The following is a 20,492-nucleotide window of genomic DNA, read 5'->3' as shown; positions in this document are numbered from 1 at the left end:
AACCCACCCCTAGAAGTTTGGACCATAATCGGCCAGTAATCATGAGATTACCTATGACCTCAGACAGAAATCAAATCATATTTAATTATATGGGGTCAGAAGTGGAAACAGAATGTAAAATTTGTCCAATAAGCTTGTGCATCAATGGCATGAACAAAAACATTTGCTATATTAATAACTCACACCCATACATACATAAAAGATCTCACATGTCCAAGATCAAACATAGGTCATTATCATATAAAACCAAAACTTAAGTACAGATATGGTCAAACATGACCAACAAAAGAAAACAAAAATATCAAAAGACAAAAGACTTGTTTGTAAGGCGTTCCTTGGTAGACTCCACAAAACTTGGTAAACTCCATAGGTTCATTGGGGCTGGACATCCAGCTGCTGACCTACATATGCATATATAACAAAATAAGTGAAAGCCCAGTGAATAACATCTATATAACAATGGAAGGCTGATTTTGAATTCAAAATTGAAAATGTCTATGTGTCAAAATGTGAATCATCAGATTGCTTCAATCCAAGGGCTAAAAATGTCTCATTCTCATTTGTCCTACAAGGACATTTCAATGGTTGAGATCAATTACCATAAACATCTAATGGTGCAAAATGTAAATCCCAAAATATCTCAAAATGCATCTCTCTCACACCTACTCCTCTCATCTCAAAATCTGTCTCTCCATTCCAAATTTCAAAATTTGAACACAGACCCTCTCTCCCTCCCTCTCTCTCTCCCTCTCTCTCCAATTCTTTGTTTTCATTTCTCAATCCGACCACTCCAACCATTGTTCTCCTGCAGCTCGGTTGCCATTGTTCACTCCGGCAGATTGGTTTACTCTGACCGTCTAGCATCGTAAGGTTTAATCATTTCATCGAATTGTTTCATTGTGTTGGATTTGTGTGATTTTTTATTTTTGTTGATTAGGTATGTGTTTGGGTTTGTGTTTCTAAGATTTCAGTTTGTGTTTGTGTTTCTAATATTTATTTTTCTAAACCTTAAACTGATGTGTTTGGGCTTGGGTTTGTGTTAGGTTTGTGTGATTAGGTATGTGTTTGTGTTTCTAAGATTTGTTTTTCAAAACTTTAATCCATGTATTCAATGGAACCACACTTTGTAATGAAAACCCAGAAAAAGTTGAAACAGAGCATTGAAAATTATTCAAATTTGTCAAAACTTCAAATTACAACTGCAAATTTCATGGTGAGGAAATAATATTCTCCGGCTGAGATGGTTCTAAGGACATTAACTAAACTATCATTGTTAAGGCTATTATGATTATTTTCTATTGATAAATGTTAAGGCTATTATGATTATTCAAGTTATAGTCGGATAGGATGATCATATAATTGATGTTATGAAATTTAAAGTTGACTTTCTTGTTTCATTCTTTTGGAATTAGGTAAAGGCTTTGAAATGTGCATTATCACTTGCAGCCTTGGTAAGAATCTGGAGAAATGAAGGCGTTACGAATGATAACAGGTCATTTCTTTCATCTCTTTCTCTCTATACATTATTGTTTTTTTCCTATCCCTCAGTTTTGGAATATGTGAATCTGCTTTGGCTAAAACTGTGTTCTTATGCATGTCCTGATGCTGTTAGGTTGAGTACGACATTGGATGAAGTTAGTGTATACCCCATACCTGCAGCACTTTACCTCATAAAAAATTTGCTTCAGGTAAGTTGCATTTCTTTTCTTTTTTTTTCACAGGTGGCAGTGGCTTTGGCCTTCCTGATTTCTTAAACATGACTTTATCTGGCAGTATTACATCTTTTATTTTTTGTGTTTTTGTATTTTCTTTTGTATTTTGGGGCATTGTTGCCAATAAAATTTCACAGAACCATGCAAAGGGACTCAAGATTCTGGGTTCAAAACAACACTTCAAGTTTTGCTTAATGCTTCTTGAGGACTTTTCTATAAATTAGTTTAAGCAATATGAGAACTTTCTTTAAGGTAATCCAATGTCAACACTTATTAACTTAGTTTAGAGTGCACATTATACATAGAGGCAAATTTAGATAAACAAGACAATAAGATTGACATATTTTTATAAGGATATTCAGGTGTTAAACCACCGAAGTAATAAGAACTCAATTGGCAGAAAATTTATAAATTACTTGAGTAGTATTATTATATGAATTAGTTTAACAAGTGTACAATAGCTTTGATTTTTTCTTAATTGCAGAATAGTATTTCTTCCATAATGTTCACCAATATTACAAGTCAAAATAGTGAAATGTAGAGTAAAAACACATATAAAAGAAATATTATATAAAAAAACATATAATGCAAAATTTAGTATCCAAATGGGAATCAACAGTGGTGACGACAAAGTGGAACTGTGCTTTCCTTTCACTTTTTCTAGCAGGTTTCAATATTGTGTTTGTTACTCTAAATCAGTATTTGCAGATATATACAAATGTGTATATATATATGTAATTATACAATCGATTTTATTGATGAAGGCACATCTTGAATTTATTTTTGTTGACTTTGGTCTTAAAGTAACTCCCATAGTCCATATTAAAACACCTTCAGCCTTTTTCACATAGTCCATGTTTAGGAATCTATTATGTTTTTCCTGTGTATAATACAAATATTATAAATAGCCAAATAATTTTGAGAAATAAATAAATTGAACCAACCTTATCAACTATGACAGTTGATAGTGATCACCTACGAATCCTCCTTTTCCTTCTTTAACTCCAACGACACAAACCAAGTCAAAGAAAATAATCTCAAAAGAAAGAAAATAAAATTGTATGGGAAAATTACACATACCTCACTTGCACATTATACATAGAGGCAAATTTAGATAAACAAGACAATAAGATTGACATATTTTTATAAGGATATTCAGGTGTTAAACCACCGAAGTAATAAGAACTCAATTGGTAGAAAATTTATAAATTACTTGAGTAGTGTTATTATATGAATTTTTGATATCTATTATGTTTTTCCTGTATATAATACAAATATTACAAATAGCCAAATAATTTTGAGAAATAAATAAATTGAACCAACCTTATCAACTATGACAATTGATAGTGGTTACCTACGAATCCTCCTTCTTCCTTCTTTAACTCCAACGACACAAACAAAGTCAAAGAAAATAATCTCAAAAGAAAGAAAATAAAATTGTATGGGCAAATTACACATACCTCACTTGACGATTATCCTTTTACTATTTTTACTTTGTTGTTTTATGATTGATTTTCAGATAAACTATATTTGATGAAATGGTTGAGAGTGACACTATAATATGTTCTTTTATTTTATTTTGAGGAAAGATCGGTTATTGTTTGTATATTTAACAATGCATATAAGGTGTTTGAAAAAATGCATGTGAGAGATAGAAATTGGTAGTGGTGGCTGTTGGGTTTTAACTGGTTCTAGAAGGTGCATATCAATTAATTTTTTCCTTATTGTTTAAAAGTACTAAAATAAACTTTGAAGGATAAAATTTTTATTTTCATTTATACTTTGACAACATTATTAATTTTTTTACATTTATCTAATATTGATTAACATAAGATTGTAAGTGTACTATAATTAAGCTTTTAGCAAAATTTGTTATAATTTTTTATATCAATCGTCCTTTTTTTTTTTTTGGTAATTATAAGCGGAGGTCCATTAAACAACTTTTGTACAAGCCAATTTTTATAAGCTTTTAACATAAGACAATTTTTGTTCTATTTTGATTGTGAACGTTTAGTGGTAAATTTTCACTAATAGGTAGGATTCGCTGATTAAGTGTTTAAAAAGAATAATGTACTCGAAATCCCTTCAAGCCTATTCTTCTTTTTGATTATTCCCACCCATGCATGTGCAACGATCAAAACCTTAGTTTAAGATTTAGTTCACTCTAATTTCTATAGCATAGCATCTACAAAAGATGTAGTGTGCAAGAATACTGACCATGGAGAAGATTCAGATTGCCACGTAAAACCAAACGAGATTTCTGTTTTTAGAGTTCGTGTTCAATAATATGATTCTCTTGTGGTTTCTCATCCTTTGCTTTAATGAGTTCAAGTGTAATGGGGGCACAGGATAAGAAATCTTGTAGAATGTTAATAGTATAACGTTTAGCAAAAAATCTTTACTCTAATGTGTTTCAATAACCTATCTTTTTTGGGTCCAGCAAGTATATTTCCATCATGGATGGAGGTTTATTCTTTTCTTTCAATAATCTTTACTGTAATATGTTTCAATAATCTTTACTCTAATATGTTTCAATAATCTTTACTCTACTTTTTGGATATCTTTTGTTTTAATAATTTTTAATTTCCAGCAGGTTTGTTAATTTCCAACAGGTTAACAATAGGTTTGTCCAATCTAATTGCTTTATTGATGTTTTTAGTTTGTGATTGAAACATACTCTAATTTTTTGATATCTTTTGTTTCAATAATCTTTAATTTCTAGCAGGTTTGTCCAATTTAATTGCTTTATTGATGTTTACAGTTTGTGATTAGGTGCAATATTTGATCAGGTCTGTCCAATACATTGTGTCTGAAGCATTGTGTTTGCTTAATAGGCTCACATTAGGCAGCTTGAGAACTTCCTTAAGACCTTTCATATCAAAACATTGTGGTAAATATTTGATTTGTATTCTTACTTAAGCAATGATTGATCATTGTTATTTTGTGATTATTTCTTTGGTTGGTTGTGTTGGAAATTTATAAGTATGGTTTTTTTAAAAAAAATTCTTACAATTATCATTATTTGGGTTTATTAAAATCAAATTGGGATGGGTGGGGTAGGGGGGAGCAAGAAAGAATGAATGATTTAAGAAATCAACTATAATGAATGATTTAAGAAATCAACTATAGTATGTGTTTTTTTTTTTTTTTTTAAACATTTTGTCTTAGTTAAATCTAAACCACATTTCATTTTTCTATTTCAACGAATAGGCTATTAATAGAATTATAGAATTCATGAGTTAATTGGTTTGCATATGTAGTATCATACTGTTTAAGCTTTAATTAATCTCATTAGCAAAAGCCTTTGTATTTTCTTAGAATTCTCTGATTTAAATTATTATTTACTAAATTTGATATTTTAAATTGAAATGAGTCATAATTGATAGATTTTATTGCGAGAGACAATAAATTTAAATTTGACGAAAATGGGTTAGAGAGAGATGAAATGTGATGAACCATTATGAGATACAGAGAAGTTAGTTTCTAATTGTTGAACCACTTGACGAGGCCTTTTTTTTTAGAGAAAGAAATAGAGCTTTAATTTCTATGTTATTTAATTTGTGTATAAATATTCACTCAATATGTTATCTCACCATGTATAGGACACAACAATATTCACTAAGTTTAATTTACTATTCACTCAGTTTGTTATCCTTTCTATTGTTATGCTTTTCTTAATGCTGACATTGATACATGTTTAGGAATGTAGGATTAGGTGTAATCTGAGTTACACCATGGAGTAGGAGATTTGTCATGTCATCAAAAAATAAATTTTTTTTTTACCAAATTTGTCATGCTCATCAGTTGAGGCATGGACTACTAGATTTGTTCCTGCCTGTGGCAGAGTCTTTTTTTTATTTTTTTTTCTTTCCTGCATGTGATTTGATGCTCATGGATTTTCTTTGTTATGTTTATTTTTTTATTTTTTATTTTTATATTTTGTCTTAGTTAAATCTAAACCACATTTCATTTTTCTATTTCAACGAATAGGCTCTTAACAAAATAATTCATGAGTTAATTGGTTTGAATTTGTAGTATCATACTGTTCAAGCTTTAATTAATCTCATTAGCAAAGTCTTTGTATTTTCTTGGAATTCTCTAATTGGTTGTTAAGAGTTTCATTGTTCTAGGTTAGTTTAACTGGATATCTTTATGTATTCAAATTCAAATTATTATTTACTAAATTTGATATTTTAAATTGAAGTGGGTCAAAATTGATAGGTTTTATTGCCAGAGACTATAAATTTGACGAAAATGGGTTAGACAGAAATGAGAATTGATGAACCATTATGAGATACAGAGAGGTTGGTTTCTAATTGTTGAACCATTTGATGAGACCTTTTTTTAGAGAAAGAAATATAGCTTTAATTTCTATGTTGTTTAATTTGTATATAAATATTCACTTAGTATGTTATCCTGTTATGTATAGGACAAAACAATATTCACTCAATTTAATTTAATATTCACTTTGTTTGTTATCCTGCCTATTGAGTTGATTTTTGGATTCTATGATTTTTGGTCAAAGATCATTGCAAAAAATTGTGAAACATGCAATTATAACTCTTAAACATGGGTTTGTTGAGTTTTTTTGGTATTGTTCAAATTGAAACCGTAAAATCATCTGATTTAATAATATTATATTAAGTTATTTATGCATTTGTTATTTCTCTTCAAATTGTTTTGATTACTGCAATGAGTTCATTTTGTTGTCAAATTAGAGTTGCTTTTAAAGAATCATTTTGTTGATTTCTCATATGTATTTTAATGTGATTTCTCATAGCTATTGGTTTTTTAAAGTGAATTTAAGCGAGTGATTTTGTTGTAGGTGGCTGATTCGTATTGGAAACGTTGGGTTGTTGCTTCTCTTTATGTGTGTAGTTGGTTGGCTCTCATTGTAAACCGGATGGTTAATTATTATTATTTTTAGTTAGATAGGATGATTACTCTTTTGTACCAAAATATTCGTTCACCTTTTCTTGAAGGTATTGAAATTTGATAAACTAAAAAGGTTACCAGTTATGATACTAATTCAGTAACATCCTTTCATTGAAGGTTTGCTATAATGTGTCATTTTAGCGTGGATTGAATTCTAAAATTTGTTGTTTGGACTTGAATTTTAGCAAATATTTTTAGATTCTATTATTTGCTTATGCTACACTGTAATATAAAATTTATTATTTGGACTGTAATTTTGAAGTTTGTTATTTGAAATTTATGAATGTTTTTGCCAGTGTACTATGTAGAAACAATTTCAACTTCTTATTTGTGAAGTATTAAATTGGAGTGATATATCATTTTAAATTGATTTATTACAATTAAATTTCATAATTCGTGTGGTACCAAAAAAATTATTGACCGTGCCTTCAGGCACGGGTTATTCCTAGTAAGACTATATGAATAAGTTCTAAAACATAAATAAATCATTCTCATATTACATATAGCAGAATGACCTCGAGTCCAAAACATAACAGAATGACCTTAGGTCTAATGTATATAGAGATACAAAACAAAACAGATCATACTTGTTAGACCGACCTTAGGTACAACGACCTCGGGTCTAATCAATTATAGCTGTATAATGACCATTAGGTTAATATATGATGAATATTCTGGCTTATCAGATATTCAGAACGACCTTGGGTCCATTTCAGATATATAGAACGACCTTAGGTCCTTCATATTCATTCAAAATTCATCAAACACATTTGTAAATATCATGTTGATCAGACAGATAGAAACTCATTCATACTTGCAAAATCATAGACTCGGAAAAACTTACCGCATTAGGCCATTCAAAAAATAGAGTAAATAAGAAAATATATTTACTTAGATATTATTCATAGTGATTCAATTGTTGACACGTCCTGGCGGATGATCCTACACAATTCATAAACATACATATATTGAATCTCATTACTCATTCGAATCATTCTCTAACTGATTCAATTCTCGTAGGCTTTATTCTAACTTTTTAATTCATTTAGGATGTTCAAGTCATGCTTAAGAATGCTCAGAAGCGAACGAGAATAGAAATGTGATCAGAGTATGATTTTTCAAAATATGCTGAAATAGGGCACTTTGCTCAAGCATAACATTGGTCACTCGAGCAAACCACATGGTCTGTAAAGTACTAGATGGTTCGAATCTAGGCTCGATGGTCACTTGAGCCAATCTTCAAAATAAAAAGGCAGTCGCTCGAGTAGTAACTTGACCGCTCGAGCCAACTGCAAGTGTCTGCAAAAATACAAGATGCATGAGATGTGCACTCGAGCGAAAATTTCTTCGCTCGAGCGATGCGGTCGAATTCTGGATTTTCCATAATTGAATTTGAACTTCAAAACATGTATTTAAAGTGTAAAATCAAACCCTTGAAAACACGTAAGTATAAATTCAACTCGAAACTATTAGCTCAAACTTGCTCCCAGTCTCTCTCTAGAATCTAATTTTAGAATTTTTTTTAGTTCCAGTTATGATTAAGGGGTTCAAACACTTAATTACAACACATATATACACAAGGATTTAATTAGGGAGTTAATTAAGGCTTAAGATTAACTAATTACACTTAATTCTCATTAGTTTAATCTAATAAATTAATATGAATAAAATTTTAATCGAACTTCCCATAAGGCTGTAAAAATTATGACATTCACATTAAACTATTCAATTTCAGTTTCTGATACCATTAATGCCTTCAATTTCAGATCATAACAAAAATCATAATAGATATTCCTATGATTAATAGATACAAATCCAAAAAAATCATATAAAACACATAATTAGCATTCAAATTCACACAAAGCACTTAAGTTACATTCAAAATTAATGATTAAGAGCATAATATGTGATGGGATTGTCACAACAGCGATTTGAGGATTGTGCCTGCAGTATGGTTATTCATGGCCGAGATCGTGTCTTTCACGTCCGCAGTCTATTTGTCTATATATACTTCCAAAAGTGGAAGATATATACTTTCTTAGCTTATCTTCTTCTCTTCTCTCTCCAAATTGCCATTTTCGACCCTTTCAGCTCTAAAAATTTGGTTTTCATCTAGTTATACTTACCTCCTACCCCTAGTGCTTGAGACTTTAGTGTAGAGCAAGTTTGGGGCTACATTTTAATCTAAAAATTTCTAGTTCCCAATGTTGTTGATTCTTGGGTTATCTAGCTTCTTTTCGAACATTGAGGTAGAGATTTCTTCAACATCTTTGTATGATTTTTAGCTTTGTTATGTGCTTCTGATTAATGGGTGTTTGGGTTTTGATTTTAACTAATGTGGATTTAGTTTGGATTTGTAAATGAGTTATAGAAGAAGGATTTTGGGATGAATGGTAGAGTGAATATGTATTGTTTCTCCAAATTTTGAAATTGAAAAGTTACATTTGTTGTTTTGAATTTATCGTTTGAATAAAGATATCTATTTTAGGCTATGGGTGGAGGATAGCTTTGTTTGTTGTATAAACTGCATGAGAACTTGGTTAACTAAAACCATTTACTCATGGATCTTCCATTTTAGCATTTGTTTTATAATCATACATTAAAAATGTATTGTTTTGAAAAAAATGGGTAAATACCTTGCGGAATCCGGTTAGGGGATGTGGTTGTGGTTTATATTATGTTGGCCCGTGTATCCTTGGTGAAAGTTTAGAAACTTGTGTGGTTTGGTGCCAATCCTTCCAGTTAGTACTCGTATAACAGCTTTGGCAGTGCTTGTAAAGCCTACTGGCTGACACGTACCTAGAGATTCCTAGTGTTGTGTGTCCACTATCCTGTTTTCTATATCAAAAATAAAGATTCTTACATTGAATAATAAACATTGCATTACATTGGTTGAAAAAGGAAAGAAATAACGTTTTGGTAAATCGCATTCATGTGCATTCATCATATTGCATTGTCAAGCACCATGTAGAATACTAAATTAATCTCTACTAGGCGTAGCTCACCCTATGTGGAACAAAGCCTTTAGTTACTAATGATATGCCTCCGCCAAGGAAATTAGCTCGGAAGGACCTTGGAGCTAGGAGCTTCTTTTATTTTGTTTCTTGAAAATATTATTTTGTATAAGCCTAGGGCTTTATATATATTGGGCTTGACTCACTTTTGGTGTAACCAAGCATCGTCTTGGGAATATGTAGCCACTAGGGCATGAACTTGTCTGTCCTTTTTTTTTTTTTTTAGTTCCAAATATTTATATATGTCACATGCTATAGATTTAAGATTTAGGGTTTATGAATGTATAAATGCATGTGTTTTGTACTATTCAAGAGAATCAATGAAAGACCAAAATCACATTAGTTTTCGCAGTTTGGATGAATATTATGGGGATGTTTATTGTTATTATTTTGGGGGCATTTACAGGATCCATATGGTTTAGAAACAAGTGATGGATGGGGCACTAAATGGTAAGAGAATGAGAAAGAAATAGATGGTGAAGACGAGAAAGGAGTCATCACAAAAAATGAGAGTCAAACCAAAGAAAGCATGGATGGTGAGGGAAGTGAGAAAAAAGGTTGAGAAACTTAGAATCAAGCAAGAAGAGGAACAATTGAGTAATGATGAACCCTTGAAAATTGGACATCTTGAGAAGAAGAGGAAAAATAAGAAATCTATTGAGAATGAGGATGACGAAATGGAAATAGAAGTTGTTAAAGGAGAAGGATTTGATAAAGGGTCTTTAGAAATTGCCATGCCAATCTTTGAATGGCACACAGCTACCACGGTACCCAACTGGTTTGATCAACCTTATAAAATTAAAGAAATGAAAGCTATAAGAGAAGTTGAAGAAGAATGGGACATGAGATTAGACATAGAGAGCAAAGGTGATGAGTACGAAGAAAACAGTAATGAAGACCCTCTTTCCTGAAAGTTTGAAAGGCCTTTCCTTGAATGGCATACCGTAGCTAGCTACTGTACCAAATTGGTTTCATTAGCCAGATAAGATGGAAGAGATGATGATTATTGGGGAAGCTGAATAAATACAAAATATGAATGCCGCCCGGGCTGATATCATAAAAGAATTCAAGAAATAAAATTTTACCAAGCAGGGGATAACTTAGAAATTAGAATGATTGACATTTAGCTTGATGATTGCCTTGCCATGATAAAATAAGGGGAATGGTAGGAAGATGATGATTGACACCTTGCTCACACAGATGAAAGCTGGGCAGAGAATGTACCAAATGGTGAATGGTACTATGAAGAGGTTGACCATCTAACCAGAATAATATTTCAACCCTCCACACTTAGAGCAAGGAGAACCATTTAGTAAAAAGGTAGAGAAAGTAAAATGAAAGATAGAAAAGGAAGATTTGGTGCTCAAAAAACTAAAGAAGATCCAAGAAGATATCTCGATTTGGTCGTTGTTAATGACATCTCATGAGCATTACCATGCTGTACTCTCGGCGCTCAGCAAGGTGAAGCTATACATAGGCACTACTCCTGACCAACCAGTAGCATGGATAACTCCTACTTCTAGAGATGCTCCAGTCATCTCATTCCCTGCTAACGACTTGCCACCAAAAGGATCCAATCATAACAAACCTCTCTATGTCTCATTGAAAACTCAGAACAAATGGATGTCGATAGTACTAATCGATACTAGGTCAGCATTGAATGTTTGACTAGCTAGGACATCATATGTTATGGAATGGTGGCATATAGATTTCAAACCAATATCCTAGGCCGTGTGGGCTTATGACAATACAAGTAAACCGGTGGTGGGAACAGTTAAGCTGGGGGTAAAAATTGGACCATTGGAACAAGAAGTTGAGTTTTATATCATGGATGTTCCTGCAACATTCAACATGCCATTGGTTAGATCGTGGCTTCACCAATTAATTCCATCAGAATGTGAAATTTGAGTGTAAGGGAGGACTAGTAGGCATATATGGTGACATGTCTATCTATCCCATTCTACATGTAACAACACTAGTCTTGGAGATTCAACAAGGGGATGAGGATGTGTTTATCACTGTATTCACATTGGCAGAAGCTTGGCTGGTCCAAACTGTGATGGCCAAAAGTGAAGAAATGTATATTGAGGCACCTTTTGTATTGATGATGAGGAAACAAGGTTACATATAGGGAAAGGGGCTCTAAAAAAGTAGAAGACAGGGAATTCCAGTGGCACCTGAAATCAACCATCACTTGTATCTATTTGGTTTAGGCCTTAAGCTGATGGAGGAAGATCTAAAGAAGAAAAAGGATGAGAAAAGAGAGATGAACAAGACAAAAATGATGGGAAGGAAGTTTGAGCGGAAGTATAAACAAATCTAAGGCACTCTATATGATTGATTTGTTAGGGAATGAGAAGATTTCCCAATATGTGGCTTTCTAGAGCCATGGATTGATTAGGTTATCAAGAAGAGATACCTAGGTTTTGAGGTATTCTTCGATCATGAGCTGCGAGATAGAATGAAGAGTACAAAGAGCTAGGTATTGATGTGGGTGAAGATCGGAGCACTGATTCTTATGATAGTTCTGTAGAGGCTTGCAAACTGGCACTGGTTGATTTCTTTATTAACTACAAGGCTGAGGCTGAGAAGATGAACCTGGGGAATACTACTGAGATCTTCGCGATCGGGGAACAAACTTATGTTGATTTCATTGACCTTATTAAGGATGCTATGGAAGAGAAACATAAGAATTAGGCTTTTGAGAAAGGATATGTCAAGGAGATTGAATCAGATGATGGGTTATAGTCCAATTCCATTGAGTCTGTTGTGTTGGAGTCGGATTCTCTAGTGAGTTAGAGTCGAGCACTTCTGGGGTCGTAAACTAGACACTCTTGTCCTGTCAAGGTTGCCTTTTTCCTTTTCCTTTTCATTTGAGTATGTTGTAACTGCTGAACCTGCTATTTCTCATGAGAACTTTGAAGATTCCACTTCTTTCTGCCCATAGTTAACTAAAAAGACCATGATTTTCAAAATCTTGATGAAAACGATGAGGAATAAATTGCTCTGGCTTCGAAAATTTTTATTGAATGGGAAGAAAAGGGACATGGCAAACTCTTAACTGATGAAATCATTGCAATTAATGTGGGCAGTAAAAAGGATCCTCGTTTAGTCTAGATTGGTTCTACGCTGTCTTTAGAAGATCGCGAGCAACTAGTTGCTTTGTCCAAGATGTTTTTGCATGGTCCTATGAAGACATGCCTGCAATTGATCTTGAGATTGTATAGCATAGAATCCCTTTTAACCCTGATGCTCGACTTGTTAAACAGAAATTTAGCAGAATTCAACTAGATTGGGCTTTGAAGACTAAGAAAGAAGTCATTAAGCATATCAATGTAGGGTTCTTAATTGTTATAGATTATCCAACTTATTGGCCAACATTGTTCTGGTTCCTAAAAAGGATAAAAAGATTAGGGCCTATGTTGATTTTAGATATCTTAACAGAGTCAGCCCAAAAGATGACTTTTCACTACCACATATTGATGAATTGGTAGACTTCACTACAAGGCATGCTTTGTTGTCTTTCATGGATGGATTTGTCGGGTACAACCAAATTCTGATGGTGCCAAAAGATAGAGAGAAGACTGTATTCACCACGCCATGGGGTACTTACCGCTACCCAGTGATGTCGTTTAGGTTAAAGAATCCACGAGCAACCTACCAGAGGGCCGTAACAACATTAGTCCATGGCATGATTCACGAAGAAGTTAAGGTCTACATTAATGATATGATTGTGAAATCTAGGGATAGAGTGGGGCATTACAATGGGTTGAGAAAATTCTTCAAAAGATAAGCTATGAATGAATTCGCAAAAGTGTACATTTGGGGTAACAGCGGGAAAGATATTGGGATTTTTGATCACACAGCGGAGAATAGAGGTTGATCCATCCAAAATCAAAGCCATCCTGGAGATGCCACTACTAAGGACTGAAAAGGAGGTATGAGACTTTCTAGGAAAAGTGCAATTCATAATTTGGTTTATTGCCATATTAACCACGACTTGTGAACCACTATTTGGGCTTTTGAAAAAGGAGAAGAAATTTCATTGGGACAACTGATGCCCAGTTGCTTTCGAGCAAATTAAGGAGTACCTTCAAAATCCACCAGTATTACAATCTCCTAAGCCAGACAAACCATTGATCATGTACTTAGCAGTCACTCGAACTGCCATGGGATGTATGCTAGCTCAAGAGTTTAAGGGTATAACAGAGAAATCCATTTACTACCTGAGCAAGAAGATGTTGAAATATGAAACTCGCTACACACTTGTGGAGAAGAGTTGTATTGCATTGGTTTGGGCCACCAGGAAGTTGAGGTAATACCTGTTAGCTCACTTAGTAATGTCGGTTTCAAGATTATATCCTAACAAATATCTTTTTGAGAAACTAGCACTTACCAGTAGGCTGGCTCGTTCATTGCTCCTTGTTTCAAGATTTGATATCAAGTACGTTACTCGCATGTCTATTAAAGGAAGGGCAATAGTTTAATTCTTGGTAGACTAGCCGATGGAGAGAGGAGAAAATGTGGAATTCCTATTTCTAGATAAGAAAATCTTGCAAGTAGAACAAGACACATAGGCGTTATACTTTGACGGAGCAGCCAATCAAATAGGGTGATGAGCCTGACATTTGTATTATTTTTCCCTATTATTTTATTGAGCATAATTTGGATAATTGTGTGTTTGTTTGTGAATTATCTATTTAATTGTCTACCTAGAATTCGAAATTAGAGGCCCAAACGGATTCAGAAACCAAAATTGGTTAAGTCAATAGGCTAATTGGGATTTTTAGAACCATATGGTAAGTTTAATTAAAATTTGATTCAAATAAAAAATAATTAGAATAATTAAGCATAATTGTTTAGACATAAGCCCAATTGATTAGCCTTAATCACAATAAATTGGCTAAGCCTAATCCACCTATAAATATATGCTAATCATGCTTTAGACTCCATTCTCTACAATCTTTTAAGCTGAAAATTGAGAGTTAGAGAGAGAACTCAACATTTTAGAGAAAGAAAAGAATAATTCAAGAGGATTAAGGGGAGACTGAAGAGTTTAAGCTCAAATAATCTTTACCTATAATTCATGAAGATAATCCATGTAGGAAGATGAATTCACTAATTTGTAGGACCATTTGCATGTAATTGAAAGAAATTAGCTAGAATCAACAAGAGTTTAGTGAATTCAAGTGAATAGTGTACATGCATGCATGATTCTTCATCCTTTGAACTTAGTTTTCTCAAATTCACACTTGCATGGGACTTTCACATGTTAGTTCTTAGAGTTATTCATGTTTTTGCACTCAACATTCCATATATGCATGTTTTAGAAAGAAAAGAGTTGAGTTTGTTACATGCATGTCCAAAATATGATGTTTTGAACCTTGTTTTGAAGAATTGAAAGAGCATTTGAGATCATGGTTCCATAATTTCAAACCATTCATGTTTTTTAATGAGTTTCTAAGCTTTTGAGACCAACCATGCAAGCTTTGAACAAGAAAAGAATGTTTTTGAACTTCAAACAGAAATCTGGAAAATCCAGAATTCGTCCAGTTTGCTCGAGAGAAGAATTTGTCGCTAGAGCGAAAAATGAAGGCATCCAATACTTTTGTAGATATTTGGTCGTTGGCTTGAGCAACCAAGTGTGCGCTCGAGCAAGCGCACTTTTGTTTGGCACTTAGCTCGGATAAATTGGGGCATCCAGTACTTTGCAGTCAGGCCACACCAGTGAGTGATTAAGTGTGTGCTCGAGCGAAGACCCTATTTTCAGCAAGTTTTTCCTAACACTTTTATGTGCATAATTAAATCCTCATGCCCATTTAGGCATTCTTTTGCATCATTTGAACATCCTTAATCATGGAACAAGATAGAAACACGTAAGAGAATTGAATGAAGATACATTACTTATTTCAAATGTGTGTTCAAAGTGCAATTCTGTTAAGTGCTATGTGTAGGTGGTCAATTGATGTCTATCGTCAATATCAACCCATTGTGAGTAGTACTTTTGTAAAGATATGTTATTAAAGTGTGTTTTTGTTTACCTCAAGATAATTATTTTGAAATGCTCTTTCGTTATGAATGAATGCTTGTTCCTTTCGAAATGTAATTGTGTCATTTTTGGTGCAGTCCACGCCTGGGGGTACCAATACCATCGTGATAACCCCGACCGTCGTATGAAGCGGGGGATCACGTATTTATCAAAATAAATCCGATGAAAGTGTAGAGAAGGTTTGGCAGAAAGGGAAAATTGACTCCTCACTACATTGGATTGTTTCAGATTCTTGAGAGATTGGGCCCCGTTGCCAACCGTATTGCTTTGCCACCGGGAATAGAACAAATGCACAATGTATATCATGTATCCATGCTTCATGGGTACCTTAGAGATCTATTTCACATGATTGATCACCATCGGATTACTTTAGAAGAGAATATTATTCACAAAGAAAGGCCCATACAAATCATTGACTGACAAGTGAAGCAATTTAGGAATAAAACTATTCCTATGGTGAAAATCGAGTGGAAAGAACATTATGTGAAAGAAGCCACTTAGGAAAAAGAGGATGAGATGCGGCAACGATACCTGCATTTGTTTCTGTTTGAAGGTGACTTAAGTTTGGGGGACCAAAATTTCTAAAGGGAAGAGACTGTGATAACCCCGATCTCCGTAATATTATATTCAATTATTCAATAAGCTTAATTGCATGATTGTGCGTTCAATTGTGTGATTATATGCTTAATTTTACGATTATCTATTGATACATGGAATATATGTTCACTTATTGACTTAGAATCAGAAATTGAAGGCCTAAACGGCTTTAGAAACCAAAATTGACTAGCCTAATAGACTAATTAGAATATTTAGAATTTTATGGCAACTTTAATTGAAATTTGATTCGGATCGAAATAATTAGAATTAATTAAATTAAGTGAAATTAATTATCCTTAAGCAAACTTAATTAGCCTAAGCTAATCACACCCTATATAAGGCCTTAATCAGGTTTGAGCTCATGTTATACAACACTTTTCTGAGATTTTAGAGAGAAAGAGAGGGAGAGTCAACTCTAGAGAGAGAGAGGGAGAAGAGAATTGTAGAGAATTTGTTGAAGACTTGAAGATTTAAGCTAGGATTACACTTGAACTCAATTCTAGGTATGGAACCATACTCAATTCTTGTAGATAATCCATGTAAGAAATGAATTCACCAAGTTTTGAGGCCATTTGCATGAATTTAGGAAGTATAAGCTAGGATCAACTTGATTATGGAGGACTTGAGCATGATTATGTACATGCATGCATGAATCATCATTTTTAGTATGAATTTCATGAAATCTTTCACATGCATGAAGCTATACTTGACATTTTTGAAGGTATTCCATAGCTCTAACATTTCTCATCTCGTGGATGGGAGTTTTGAAATGAAAAGAGTACAATTCATGTCGTGCATGGTTTCAACCTCATGATTTAAGCTTGATTTTGAATTTGGTTCATGATTTTGAGAAATGGTTTCAAATTGAGAGTGTTTTCATGTTACACAATGTTTTTCCATGTTTTTGTATTGTAATGCCCCCAAAATAGAATACAATTAATCCATTCCATAAGATATATGAACATAATAAAATGGTATACTTCTTCCATCAAAGTTTATATTACAAAAAGGGTATTACATGCATTATACATTCATAAATGTTCATCCTGAATCTATAGCATGTAATAGTAGATTAACAACAACAAAATAAATGTCCTATGGGCTTGCATCTTTCCAAGTTATCACTTGGTTACAACAAAAGAAAGAGTTCTAAGCTCTATACATGTAAAGCCCTCGGCTTGAATAAACATTTAAACATATCATAATAAAAAATAAATAAAGCCTTCACCCCCTAGTACTCCCAAGCTACGCCCTTGAAGGAGGCATGTCACCTGTACCTGAAAATGGTTTCCCAAGTAGGGTGAGCCAAAGTCCAGTAGAGATAAACTGACACAATATATGAGAATTAACTAAGATACAAAGACCAAGTATAATTATATTCAATGTTCAAGACCAACTTATATTCTTTCTTCACATCTCAATCCATTTCCATCAATCCATTTTAATTCAATTTATGAGTCAAGTTCATTGTCATCTAAACACACCAAATGAAACTACAATTCATTGGTTCACACTTTAACAACATCTATCATTCAAAACACTTCAACATGCCATTTTACGGAACTCACATCCGAGGGAATCGGCACCCATAATTTTAAGATTTTGGGACTTTCATCCTGGACACTCCGGCCAACTTAATTTTAATATGGAGTTCATCCCGTATCTCCTCCCAAACAATGGAGTACATCCCCTATCTCCTCCCAAACAAGAATACATATACAATGTATTAAAAGCATCATCATACACAATGACTATTCACGACACATTTTCAATATCACGATCATACCATCATATTCAATGAGGTAAATTAAAAGATAGGTTTCAATTCACCTAATCCATATGCAGTTTCTACAACAATCATAGCTATCCTCTACCGATAGCCCAAAACAGATATTTCTAAACAGATATATAATCTTTTGAACATATAATTTATCAAATTTCCATAGGTAAGTGATTTAACAAATCCAACTACGCCATTCATTCATGCATCCTTCCAACTTCATGTTTCCCATATCAATCTCATCATTTATACAAAATAATATATTTAACTTAAATTAGGGAAAATTTTCCCATTTTCCAAATATTAACTCCAAGGCCAAATTTCACCATTTTAACATAAGGTAACCTCATATTCAATACCCCATATTCATTTATGGAACCCAACATAGAAAACCCCTCTTTTTAATTTGAGCCCAAACCCTAATTTACCCAAATCACTCCCGAATCTCATCATTTATTCACAACAACAAATATCTAGGTTAAAAACCATATTAAGGTGTAGAATATCCCTACCTCAAGAGTAGAAGCCCAAAGGAGAAAAGGAAGAACTTCAAGAATTCCCAAACTCCACTTGGTTCGGATCAAAAGAAAGCTCACAAGATGCTCTATCTTTTTATCAAAGGAAGTAGGGTCAAGAGATCCCTAAATCTATATGTATTTGTAGAGAGAGAGAGAGAGAGAGTATTTTAGAGAAAGAGAGTGTTTTAGAGAGAGAGTGCTGGACTAGGGTTTTTAGAAGAAATGAAATCAAAAAGTGATGTAAAAAGACTCAGCTGCAAACTAATATACATGATCTTTGCTCAAGCGAAGGAGTTGTCGTTCAAGCGACCAAACACAACAAGTGACCCCGCTCGAGCGTAGAATACATACCTTCAAGTATTTCACAAACGCACACCCTCGCTCGAGTGCAAGAAGCCTTGCTCGAGTAAAGAACTTCATCTTCCCAGAAATATTGCGTCTAGGAAGGAAACCTGAGAACTCTCAAAACTCAATCGAACATAAGAAACCTCGCTCGAGCGAAGAAGCAAATTTCACAAGGCTCGCTCGAGCGAGGCTTCATGCGCTCGAGCAACTAGCAACCATCTAGACAAACTAGCAACCAACCGGCTCCAAACACGCCCAACATATTCCAAAACTCAAATTCAAAGAGTTAAAGGAGAAAAACAAGACATGGATGTAATACTAAGCCACGAAACCCGAATCCGGAATATAACAAAGGTCGGGTCAAAACCAGGATCGCTATATGTACAAAACTTGCAAGCTTTAAGCCTTTGGAATCATGTTTTAAGCTTCAAACATAAATTTGGAAATCCAAAATTTGACCAGTTTGCTCAAGCAAAGGAAGTGGTGCTCGAGCATAAAAGTTAAGGTCCTAGAAGTTTTAAAGAGAATTGCACAGTGGCTCGAGCGGCAAAACTTGCGTTCGAGTGAACCCTATTTTGCATTACTCATGGCTCGAGCAGCATAAAGTTTGCTCGAGCCTAAAAATTAAACGACCAGTACTTTTATAGAGTTTTACAGACCACACGAGCGACCGAAGTTGCGCTCGAGCGAACACCCTGTTATCAACAAATTTTGACTAACTCTTTTAAGTGCATACTTGCATCCTCATATCATTTCATGTACTCTTAGGTACCAATTGAACTCATATAATCATGGAATGAGTGAGAAACACAGAAGAAGAGTTGAATTAAACTGAAATGGTTATTGAATGGTGCTTCAATTGTGTATTTGTTATGTGTTTCGTGTAGGTGGACGTCTGAGGCTTAGCATCGATAGAACCCACAAGGAGTAGTAGGAGTAGTAACTTTATAAATATGTTCAAGTGATATTTACTGTTGAAACTTTTATTATTCTCGAAATCGATACATGAATGATTGAATGGTTTATCGAAATGTTATGATGATTGATGGAATGGTTTATTGAAATACTATTTTCCTTAATGAATGAAGTTCCTTTTGAAATTATAATCGTGGCATCCTTTAGTGAGGCCCTTGCCTGGGGGATATAATACCATGGTCCATTTGTTTATTAGGCCCTTGCGTAGGGGATATAATGCCATCGCCTATTGTTTAATAGGCCCTTGCTTGGAGGAAACAATACCATGGCCTATTGGCCCTCGCCCGGGGGAAACAATATCGTGGCCGGTTGAATAATTGAAACACAGAAATCTCTGATGTTAGACCCACGTAGTCACATTGAACATGGAATATTGATTGACCCATTGTGGTCCCAATTTCATTAAAACATTGTTACCCTACTGGATATGCCACGTAAATTGAATGAAATGGCTATTGATATCGAGATTTGAATAGAATTGGAACTGATAGTTGAGATGTTATCGAACTTCATTCATGTAATCTCTTTTATTCTGCTATTACTCACTGGGCCTTAGCTCACTATATG

The 20,492-nt window shown here is 33.8% G+C and overlaps 1 long non-coding RNA gene across 2 annotated transcripts; it reads left to right on the top strand.

The window, feature by feature from the left end:
- Positions 1–621: 621 nt before the first annotated feature.
- Positions 622–6,775, top strand: LOC114301898 (uncharacterized). 2 transcript variants are annotated; one of them, XR_014337603.1, is made up of 5 exons: positions 622–870; positions 1,413–1,451; positions 1,613–1,688; positions 5,934–6,016; positions 6,538–6,775. It is a non-coding gene; the product is annotated as an uncharacterized LOC114301898 (long non-coding RNA). The 2 variants fall into 2 exon arrangements; XR_014337604.1 differs by having other exon boundaries at positions 5,917–6,016.
- Positions 6,776–20,492: the final 13,717 nt, after the last annotated feature.

This window comes from Camellia sinensis, chromosome 1 (genome assembly GCF_055761805.1).
Source record: "Camellia sinensis isolate YWXY chromosome 1, ASM5576180v1, whole genome shotgun sequence".
Classification (NCBI taxonomy): Eukaryota; Viridiplantae; Streptophyta; class Magnoliopsida; order Ericales; family Theaceae; genus Camellia; species Camellia sinensis.
The sequence above is the reverse complement of the archived record's forward strand: the minus strand, read 5'-3'. Positions and strand labels throughout refer to the sequence as shown.